Genomic DNA, 12198 nt, shown 5'->3' on the forward strand with positions numbered 1-12198 from the left:
GTTCGCGCGCCGCGAGGAACCCTAGATCTAGCGGTTGACTTTTCCCCTCTCCTCTTGATTTTTTATGCAATCTTTGACCTATGATATCTCCGCATCCGTAGCTCCGTTTTGGACATATAGCATATCAAAATGTTCATCTCGATGAGTACATCATTTCATTCCATTGCATCATTTTCATTTGATTTCATCTTGATGTCCGAAATGCTGTTAGAAGAGGGCTTCGTGAGTTAATTGTCAGATCTGCTAGTTCATCTTAGACTTTTCTCATTTTTGTCATGATTATTGTGTGCCTGCTATGCCCGTGAGACCTACATATGTTTTGTTAAGGGTTTTGTCATCTTTCCAGAGGTGCAACTCATGCATTTTTAGGATGTGTGTGGTGTCTTGTGCAAGCTTGCAAAGTGAGACACCCGGTAAATCTGTTTTCAGGGACTTAGAGATTTCACTAAGTCCTGGGATTGTTTAGTTAATGATGTCATATGTTCGTGTTGTTTCCTAGCGATCCGTGCCTCTTCTGAGGATGATCAGTAAAGGAGTTTTGTTAATATTGTAGTGCTCTATCCATCCATGTCTTTGTTGGAAATTATGGAGCAACCTAGTTTGAGTCAATCAAGCTCTACTTTTGCTTCGTTGTGTATCTAGGCAGATCGTCAACTCGTCTGCGATTTTTGCCAATGTTATTGTGGTTGATCCGTGCATGCTATGCCATTGTTCTTGCCATGTCTAGCTTGCATTTTGTGCCTTCTTAATGGATGTATGCTTGACTTGCCATGACTTGCACCGTAGTGAGTGCATCGAGCTCGTTAACATGCCTTCGTGAGTTATATTTCAGCATGTCTCAGTTTTCAGCAAGTCTGAAAACTGATTATGTTTTTGCTATGTTCGTGTGCTTGTTAGTATATTTTGTGATCCCTTTTGGCTCAAGGTCACTAAGGGACTTTTGTTAAGCTTGTTGAGTAGCTCCATGCCATGTTCTTCTTTGTCATGTTCAAGTCCTGTAGCATGTTGTTTTGTTGCTCCGAAGAGGGCTTCATGATCTGAAATTTCAGACAAGTGTTAATTTCACTAAGTCTGAGATCTGTTTTCCATTTGCGTTTTTTCCATGCTTGTTTGAACCTGATAATGGATGAATTGGCCGTGGCTCAGTGCTAGTCTTTTGTTAAGCATCTTGAATGCTTCCCTGCCATGTATTTTGTTGTCTTGTTGGGTGGATGTAGCATCTTCATTTCGTTGCATTTAGAGGCCTACTTGCTGTAAATCGCAGACCGGTGTCATATTTGAATCGCTTGCCATTTCCTAACCGTAACTCTGATTCCGGCGTTCTTTATATCGTTTTCAAGCGATTTCATCTCATATTTCCAGTGGCACACTTGGATTTCCAAGTTGAGGTCAGGTTCATGCATTTCCTATCATATCTTGCATTTTGCATCCCGCATCGCATCCCGCATAGCATATCATCATTTCATCATATTGATTGATCCTTGCACGTGGTTGATTGTATCCTTGTTGCTTGTTTGGGTAGAGCCGGGAGACGAGTTCGCTAACGACGAGCGCGTTGAGTTTGCTTTTGAGGATCCAGTCAACTCTGACAGCTTTGCAGGCAAGATGATCATACCCTCGAAATCACTACTATCTTTGCTATGCTAGTTTGCTCGCTCTTTTGCTATGCCAATGCTACGATGCCTACCATTTGCTTGTCAGCCTCCCAATTGCCATGTTAAACCTCTAACCCACCTTGTCCTAGCAAACCATGGATTGGCTATGTTACCGCTTTGCTCAGCCCCTCTTATAGCGTTGCTAGTTGCAGGTGAAGATTGGAGGCATTCCTTGTTGGAACATTTATTTACTTGTTGGGATATCATTATATTGCTATGTTATCTTAATGCATCTATATACTTGGTTAAGGGTGGAAGGCTCGGCCTCTCGCCTAGTGTTTTGTTCCACTCTTGCCGCCCTAGTTTCCGTCATATCGGTGTTATGTTCCCAGATTTTTGCGTTCCTCACGCGGTTCGGTTATAATGGGAACCCCTTGATAGTTCGCCTTGATTAAAGCTTTTCCAGCAATGCCCAACCTTGGTTTTACCATTTGCCACCTAGCCTCTTTTTCCCTTGGGTTTCCGGAGCCTGAGGGTCATCTTATTAAACCCCCCCCCCCCGGGCCAGTGCTCCTCTGAGTGTTGGTCCAAACAGAGCCACTTGCAGCGCCACCTCGGGGCAACTCGAGGGTTGGTTTTAGTTGTACATAGTGTTCATCTGAGTGTGCCCTAAGAAAGAGATATGTGCAGCTCCTATCGGGATTTGTCGGCACAGTCGGGCGATGTTGCTGGTCTTGTTTTAACCTGTCGAATTGTCTTGTTGTACCGGGATACCGAGTCTGATCGGAATGTCTCGGGTGGAGGTCTATTCCTTCGTTTACCGTGAGAGCTTGTCATGGGCTAAGTTGGGACTCCCCTGCAAGGATTGAACTTTCGAAAGCCGTGCCCGCGGTTATGGGCAGATGGGAATTTGTCAATGTCCGGTTATAGATAACTTGAACCTTAATTTAATTAAACTGAATCAACTGAGTGTGTTACCGTGATGGCCCCTTCTCGGCGGAGTCCGGGAAGTGGACACGGTGTTGGAGTAATGTTAGCGCAGGTTGCTCTCTCTAGATTCTCGCTCGCGCTTTGCCTTCTCTTCTCGCTCTCTTTTGCGAATAAGTTAGCCACTATATATGCTAGTCGCTTGCTGCAACTCCACTCATATTTGCCTTACCCCTTCCTATAAGCTTAAATAGTCTTGATCGCGAGGGTGCGAGATTGCTGAGTCCCTGTGGCTCACAGTTTACTATTACACCAGATGCAGGTCCAGGTGATTCCGCTCCAGGTGACGAGTACGAGCTCAAGTGGGAGTTCGACGAGGACTCTCAGCGTTACTATGTGTCTTTTCCTGATGGTCGGTAGTGGTGCCCAGTTGGGGGTGATTGGGACCGTGTCGCATGTTGGGTTTTCTTCTATTTTGGTGCCGTAGTCGGGCCATGAGTGTTTGGATGATGTATGTTATTTATGTACTTGATTGACGTGGCGAGTGTAAGCCAACTATGTTATCCCGTTTGCATTATCTTATTACATGGGATGTTTGTGATGATTACCTGACTTGCGACATATGCCTTCAATGCTATTATGCCTCTAAGTCGTGCCTCGACACGTGGGAGATATAGTCGCATCGAGGGTGTTACAAGTTGGTAATCAGAGCCTTCCCCGACCTTAGGAGCCCCATTGCTTGATCGTTTTTAGCGGCCGAGTTGTGTCTACAAAAATGTTTTGAGTCATTTAGGAATTATATATCGGAGAGTTAGGAATTCTTTTTACTTCCCAGTCTCCTCATCGCTCTGGTAAGGCATCCTGACGTAGAGTTTGACTCTTCTCTTCTCAAATTTCACTAAAAAAATTTTAGGATCACGTGGGTATCTTGGAATCGTTCCGATGGTTTTATGATGAGAACATTGTCTTGGTGCCTCCTGTCAGGGGTTTAGTGGAAGTGTCCCGGGGAGTTGAGCTCTGAGGTGTTGTCATCATAATTTTATCGTTGCAATTCTGGAATACCTGAGATATTTTCGCCGACATCGAAAATCTCTTTTATGCAGTTCATTGGTGAGATAACCTCGACGCCACCCAGTACTGGGGCGGGAGTTCGGGAGTATCGCCATAACTTGTATAACTGATGCTTTTCGAAGGTTGAGGTAGATGGTTTCCGAAGGTTTCTTGGTTATGTGTTGAAGGATGGATACAGCTGGATGTAGGATTTGCTAGTTTGGGTGAGATATTATGCTTCCCATGTATCCCCAACACCTGATTGCATAACCGGAAAGGTTCGGGAGTTTCATAGGTGGGAATTCTTGTAGCTCTAGTCTTCTTCCACGGATATTGGTTTGAGATTGGGATTTCTTACCGATTATTCGTTCTTCATCTGTACCCTGTTGATTTAATTATCTACCTTAATTCTATGTGGCTTCGCAATTTATGGATATGTGACCATTTCAAGAGGAATGCATTCGTTCATTTTGTTCGGATGTGAAGACTTTATGTTGCAATTTTCATTCCGTTGGATTCAGCTTCAATAATTGTCTATCAATGTGCTAATGGATGTCAACCTCTTCAGGATGGCTCCTCCAACGCGCACGACTCCGAATCCTGATCCGCCACCACCTCCACCTCCTTCGGAGGCATGGCAAGCTGTGATGGCCGCAACCAATGCAAACACACAGTTGATCATGCAAATTCTCCAAGAGCGCAATCAAGGCAGTCAAAGGAATCAAGGCAGCAATCAGAATCACTTTGCTACACTGAACCAGTTCCTTGCTAATGGGCCGAAGACGTTCAGCAATTGTGTTGAGGCAACCGATGCTGACGATTGGCTTGTGGATCTGTGTAAGCATTTTGAGTGCAGCAATGTTAGGCCTGAAGATTTCGTCAAGTTCGCTTCCTTCCAACTCAAAGATCAAGCTGCAGAATGGTTCCAGCAGTACAAGGATTCCAGAGGTGGACATGTGATCACTTGGGATGATTTCCGTCGAGATTTCAGAGCCCATCACATCCCTCAAAGTGTGGTTGAAAGTAAGCGTGCGGAATTTCACAACTTGAAGCAAGGCTCTTTGTCTGTCTATGACTACAACATGTTGTTTCAGAAGCTCGCCCGCTTTGCCAAGCAGGACGTACCTGATGAGAAGAGCATGATATACCAGTTCAGGGGTGGTCTCAGAGAAGAAATTCAGCTCGCTCTTTTCCTCTTTGAGCCGTTGAGATACGATGAGTTCTACAACATGGCACTGAAGCAAGAGGTTGCTCAGTTGAGGTGTGATGCTTCCAAGAAGCGAGTCAAAGATGCTACTCCTTCTTCCTCTACTCAAGTGGCCAAGCAGCAGAAGTATTGGCTTCCTCCTCCTCCGTTCCGTCAGCCGTATCAGCAGAAGAGCAAAGGTGGTAGTGGTTCTTCCCACACACCCAACCCTGGCTTTCAGAACAAGTCTTCGTCTCAACCTCCAAGACCGAGTGCTCCGTACCACCGTCCGCTTTCAGAGGTCACGTGCAACAAGTCCAACAGAAGGGTCACTATGCCAATAAGTGCTTCAACCAGAGGCGTCTTCCTCCTCCTCCTCCTGTGAGATCGGCAAGTACAGTTGTGGTCAAGCATAACCCCAAGCACGCCAAGGTCAACTTGCTGAATGCAGCTCAGGCACAGGACTCGCCAGATGTGATCATGGGTAACCTTCCTGTTAACGATGTTCCTGCAAAAGTTCTTTTTGACACTGGTGCATCGCTTTCTTTTATTTCAACTCCATTTGTGGCCAAGCATGATTTTGTGACCGAAAGGATTCCTATTTCGTTGAAGATTGTGTCTCCGGGCAAGCAAATGACTTCTAACAATTGCGTCCCGGATGTCTCTATCACGTTGGGCGATTACAAGTTTCTCTCTTCTCCGGTGGTTCTTGGTAACTCGGATATTGACCTTATTCTCGGAATGGATTGGCTTTCTAAGCACAAGGCTAAGCTTGATTGTGCAGCCAGGCAGATTCAATTGACTCATTCGTCTGAGGATGTAATTGTCTTTGCCGCTCGGGATAATACCATCCGTCTGTTTTCTCTCAATGAGAAGGGTGAACTGGATGCTATCTCGCAAATTCCAGTCGTTTGTGAATATCAAGACGTCTTTCCAGAAGAGCTCCCAGGAATGCCTCCGCACCGGCCAGTTGAATTCGTTATTGATCTTGAACCCGGCACGGAACCTGTGTGCAAACGTCCTTACAAGATCGGACCTGAAGAGTTGAACGAGCTGAAGAAACAACTCGATGAGCAAGAGAGAATGGGTCTCATCCGGCCTAGTTCTTCTCCGTGGGGTTGTAGTGTTCTTTTTGTGAAGAAGAAGGATGGATCGGACCGACTTTGTGTTGATTACCGCCCATTGAACAAGAAGACCATCAAGAACAAATACCCACTTCCCAACATCAATGAGCTGTTCGAGCAACTCAAAGGTGCTCAAGTATTCTCCAAGCTTGATCTCCGTATGGGTTATCATCAGATTCATATTCATGAGCAAGATATTCCCAAGATGGCTTTCAGGACAAGCTTTGGTTCATATGAATACACTGTCATGTCTTTTGGTCTCGTCAACGCTCCTCCGACATTCTCTCGCATGATGAACTTCATCTTCAACGCCAACACCAATGACTTCGTTTTGGTCTATCTCAACGACATTCTGGTTTTCTCCAAGAACAAGGAAGATCATGCCAAACATTTGCGTTTGGTCCTTGATAAGCTCAGGGAACATCAGTTCTATGCCAAGTTCTCCAAGTGTGAATTTTGGCTCGATGAGGTTCTTTATCTTGGTCATATCATCTCTGCCAAGGGCATTGCTGTGAATCCTGAGAAGGTGTCTGCAATTGTGAATTGGGAACCTCCTCAGAACGTGAAGCAACTCCGTAGTTTCCTCGGTCTCGCAAGCTATTGCCGAAGATTCGTTGAAAACTTTTCTAAGATCGCGAAGCCTCTCTCAAATCTTCTTCAGAAGCAAGTCAAGTACGTTTGGTCTCCGGAGTGTGATATTGCTTTCAACACTTTGAAAGATAAGTTGATCACTGCTCCAGTTCTGACTCCGCCTGATGAATCCAAACCGTACGAGGTCTTTTGTGATGCCTCTCTCCAAGGTCTTGGCGCAGTATTGATGCAAGAGAAGAAAGTTGTTGCTTATACCTCTCGCCAGTTGAAGCCTAATGAGAAGAAATACCCCACTCATGATCTCGAGTTGGCGGTAGTTGTGCATGCTCTTTTGACTTGGAGACATCTTCTATTGGGAAGAAAAGTGGACATTTTCACTGATCACAAGAGTCTCAAGTACATATTCACTCAGCCTAATCTCAACCTCAGGCAAACTCGATGGGTCGAAATGTTTCAAGAGTACAATTCGAGTATCGAGTATACTCCAGGCAAGGCCAATGTGATTGTTGACGCATTGAGCAGGAAAGCGTATTGCAACAGTCTGATTCTTAAGCCTTATCAACCCGAGCTTTGTGAAGCTTTCCGCAAACTTAATCTGCAAGTTGTTCCTCAAGGTTTCCTCGCCAACCTTCTAGTCTCTCCTACCTTGGAAGACCAGATTCGCCAAGCCCAGCTTCTTGATGCTATGGTGAAAAAGGTGAAGATTGGGATTGCCAAGAGTCAGCCCAAGTATAAGTGCTACCGCCTTGATGACAAGGACACTCTCTTCTTCGAGGATCGAATTGTTGTACCCAAAGGTGACCTTCGTAAAGTGATCATGAACGAGGCTCACAATTCTCTCCTCTCCATCCACCCTGGGAGCACGAAGATGTATCAGGATCTCAAGCAAGCTTATTGGTGGACTCGAATGAAGCGCGAGATCGCTCAATTCGTGAATGAATGTGATGTCTGCAGAAGAGTGAAGGCAGAACACCAAAGGCCAGCAGGTCTCCTCCAACCTCTTGCCATTCCAGAATGGAAGTTTGACCACATTGAAATGGACTTCGTGACTGGGTTTCCAAAGTCCAAGCGTGGCAATGATGCTATATTCGTTGTCATCGACAAACTCACCAAAGTGGCTCACTTTCTGCCTATCAAAGAGTCGATCACTGCAGCTCAATTGGCGGAACTCTATACCTCTCGAATTGTCTCTCTGCACAGTATTCCTCAAGTGATATCTTCAGACCATGGCAGCATCTTTACCTCCAAGTTTTGGGATTCTTTTCAGAAGGCCATGGGCACCAACATCCGCTTCAGCACAGCTTTCCATCCTCAAACAAGCGGTCAAGTTGAGCGTGTCAACCAGATTCTTGAAGATATGCTCAGGGCTTGTGTGATCTCCTTCAGCATGAAATGGGAGGATTGTCTTCCTTATGCTGAATTCTCCTACAACAACAGTTTTCAAGCAAGTTCGGGCAAGGCCCCATTTGAAATTCTGTATGGCAGGAAGTGCCGTACCCCTCTCAACTGGTCTGAAACCGGTGAACGTCAGCTGCTGGGTAATGACTTAATCACAGAGGCAGAAGAAATGTGCAAAGTCATTCGTGATAACCCCAAAGCAGCCCAATCCCGACAGAAGAGCTACTATGATAGTAAGCATCGTGATTTGGCTTTCGAGATCGGAGATCATGTTTACCTCCGCGTCTCTCCTATGAAAGGCACTCGTCGCTTCGGTATCAAAGGGAAGCTTTCCCCTAGATACGTGGGACCTTTCAAGATTGTCAGCAAGAGAGGCGACCTCGCCTATCAACTCGAGCTTCCATCAAACTTTGCAAATGTTCATGATGTGTTCCATGTCTCTCAGCTTCGCAAGTGCTTCAAGACTCCTGACCGCACAGTCAACTCCGAGGACATTGAGCTCCAAGAAGATCTCTCTTATCGTGAGCACCCAGTTGCTATTCTTGAAGAGACTGAACGCAAGACTCGCAAGAAGTCAATCAAATTTCTCAAAGTCAAGTGGTCACACCATTCCGACCATGAAGCTACCTGGGAACGCGAGGATCACCTCCGTTCTGAGTACCCGGTGTTCTTTCAGTCCTAGATCTCAGGACGAGATCCTTTCGTAGTGGTGGAGTGTTGTAACACCCCGGTTATAACTTTCCCAATTTGTACTCCAACTCTTGCCGTTTCCGGCATTAAGTTATATTTATTTCTCGGGTTCGGGTCTTTTTCTCCGTGTGTTGTTTTCGTTGTCATGCATCTCATATCATGTCATCATGTGCATTGCATTTGCATACGCGTTCATCTCATGCATTCGAGCATTTTCCCCATTGTCCGTTTTGCATTCCGGCGCTTCGTTCTCATCCGGTGGTCATTTCTACCTTTCTTTCGTGTGTGGGGATTAAACATTTCCGGATTGGACCGAGACTTGCCAAGCGGCCTTGGTTTACTACCGGTAGACCGCCTGTCAAGTTTCGTACCATTTGGACTTCGTTTGATACTCCAACGGTTAACCGAGGGACCGAAAAGGCCTCGTGTGTGTTGCAGCCCAACACCCCTCCAATTTGGCCCAAAACCCACCTAACTCTGCTCCATCACCTAGAGCGTTCGATCACGATCGCGTGGCCGAAAACCGCACCTCATTTGGACTCTCCTAACTCCCTCTACCTATAAATATAGCCTCCTCCCCGAAATTCCGAATCAAACCCTAGATCTCTCCCTCACCTCGCGCACCGGACGAAAACCTGCCATTCGGACGTGTCCGGCCCGCCTCTCCGCCGCCACGTGGCGCTCCCCGATTCGCCGCCGCCCTCTCTCTCCACCCGGCGCCGTCAAAGCCCGCCGCGGCCCGCGGGAGGCCCTCCCCGGCCCGCGCAAAGCCGCGCCGCCCCGCGGCTGCTTCCCCGTCGCTGATCCGCTCCGCCCGGGTGCCCCGCCGCCTTCGCCGCTCGTCCCCGCCGCCGGCAAGCTCCGCCGCGGCTTGCCCCTCGCCGACCCCGCCGCTCGCCGCCTACGCTGCCACTGGCCGCCGCCCGCGCCCGGCGCCACCTCCTCCACCGGATCCGGCCACCCCGGCCTCTCCTCCGGCCTCTCGAAGCTCCGGCGATCCCCGACATCTCCGGTGAACAGGAGCACGAACTCCGGCAAGCTCAGATCTGGCCTCGGTTCGCGCGCCGCGAGGAACCCTAGATCTAGCGGTTGACTTTTCCCCTCTCCTCCCGATTTTTTATGCAATCTTTGACCTGTGATATCTTCGCATCCGTAGCTCCGTTTTGGACACATAGCATATCAAAATGTTCGTCTCGATGAGTACATCATTTCTTTCCATTGCATCATTTTCATTTGATTTCATCTTGATGCCCAAAATGCTGTTAGAAGAGGGCTTCATGAGTTAATTGTCAGATCTGCTAGTTCATCTTAGACTTTTGTCATTTTTGTCATGATTATTGTGTGCATGCTATGCCCGTGAGACCTACATATGTTTTGTTAAGGGTTTTGTCATCTTTCCAGAGGTGCAACCCATGCATTTTTAGGATGTGTGTGGTGTCTTGTGCAAGCTTGCAAAGTGAGGTACCCGGTAAATCTGTTTTCAGGGACTTAGAGATTTCACCAAGTCCTGGGATTGCTTAGTTCATGATGTCATATGTTCGTGTTGTTTCCTAGCGATCCGTGCCTCTTCTGAGGATGATCAGTAAAGGAGTTTTGTTAATATTGTAGTGCTCTATCCATCCATGTCTTTGTTGGCAGTTATGGAGCAACCTAGTTTGAGTCAATCAAGCTCTACTTTTGCTTCGTTGTGTATCTGGGCAGATCGTCAACTCGTTTGCGATTTTGCCAATGTTATTCTGGTTGATCCGTGCATGCTATGCCATTGTTCTTGCCATGTCTAGCTTGCATTTTGTGCCTTCTTAATGGATGTATGCTTTACTTGCCATGACTTGCACCATAGTGAGTGCATCGAGCTCGTTAACATGCCTTCGTGAGTTATATTTCAGCATGTCTCAGTTTTCACCAAGTCTGAAAACTGATTATGTTTTTGCTATGTTCGTGTGCTTGTTAGTATATTTTGTGATCCCTTTTGGCTCAAGGTCACTAAGGGACTTTTGTTAAGCTTGTTGAGTAGCTCCATGCCATGTTCTTCTTTGTCATGTTCAGGTCCTGTAGCATGTTGTTTTGTTGCTCCGAAGAGGGCTTCATGATCTGAAATTTCAGACAAGTGTTAATTTCACTAAGTCTGAGATCTGTTTTCCATTTGTGTTTTTGCCATGCTTGTTTGAACCTGTTAATGGATGAATTGTCCGTGGCTTAGTGCTAGTCTTTTGTTAAGCATATTGAATGCTTCCCTGCCATGTATTTTGTTGTCATGTTGGGTGGCTATAGCATGTTCATTTCGTTGCATTTAGAGGCCTACTTGCTGTAAATCGCAGACCGGTGTCATATTTGAATCGCTTGCCATTTCCTAACCGTAACTCCGATTCCGGCGTTCTTTATATCGTTTTCAAGCGATTTCATCTCATCTTTCCAGTGGCACACTTGTATTTCCATGTTGAGGCCAGGTTCATGCATTTCCTGTCATATCTTGCATTTTGCATCCCGCATCGCATTCCGCATAGCATATCACCATTTCATCATATTTATTGATCCTTGCACGTGGTTGATTGTATCCTTGTTGCTTGTTTGGGTAGAGCCGGGAGACGAGTTCGCTAACGAGGAGCCCGTTGAGTTTGCTTTTGAGGATCCAGTCAACTCTGACAGCTTTGCAGGCAAGATGATCATACCCTCGAAATCACTACTATCTTTGCTATGCTAGTTTGCTCGCTCTTTTGCTATGCCAATGCTACGATGCCTACCATTTGCTTGTCAGCCTCCCAATTGCCATGTTAAACCTCTAACCCACCTTGTCCTAGCAAACCGTGGATTGGCTATGTTACCGCTTTGCTCAGCCCCTCTTATAGCGTTGCTAGTTGCAGGTGAAGATTGGAGGCATTCCTTGTTGGAACATTTATTTACTTGTTGGGATATCATTATATTGCTATGTTATCTTAATGCATCTATATACTTGGTTAAGGGTGGAAGGCTCGGCCTCTCTCCTAGTGTTTTGTTCCACTCTTGCCGCCCTAGTTTCCGTCATATCGGTGTTATGTTCCCGGATTTTTGCGTTCCTCACGCGGTTGGGTAATATGGGAACCCCTTGATAGTTCGCCTTGATTAAAGCTTTTCTAGCAATGCCCAACCTTGGTTTTACCATTTTCCACCTAGCCTCTTTTTCCCTTGGGTTTCCGAAGCCCGAGGGTCATCTTATTAACCCCCCCCCCCGGGCCAGTGCTCCTCTGAGTGTTGGTCCAAACAGAGCCACTTGCAGCGCCACCTCGGGGCAACTCGAGGGTTGGTTTTAGTTGTACGTAGTGTTCATCTGAGTGTGCCCTGAGAAAGAGATATGTGCAGCTCCTATCGGGATTTGTCGGCACATTTGGGCGGTGTTGCTGGTCTTGTTTTAACCTGTTGAATTGTCTTGTTGTACCGGGATACCGAGTTTGATCGGAATGTCTCGGGTGGAGGTCTATTCCTTCATTGACCGTGAGAGCTTGTCATGGGCTAAGTTGGGACTCCCCTGCAGGGATTGAACTTTCGAAAGTCGTGCCCGCGGTTATGGGCAGATGGGAATTTGTTAATGTCCGGTTGTAGATAACTCGAACCTTAATTTAATTAAAATGAATCAACTGAGTGTGTTACCATGATGGCCCCT

This window comes from Triticum dicoccoides, chromosome 4A (assembly GCF_002162155.2).
Source record: "Triticum dicoccoides isolate Atlit2015 ecotype Zavitan chromosome 4A, WEW_v2.0, whole genome shotgun sequence".
Taxonomy (NCBI): domain Eukaryota; kingdom Viridiplantae; phylum Streptophyta; class Magnoliopsida; order Poales; family Poaceae; genus Triticum; species Triticum dicoccoides.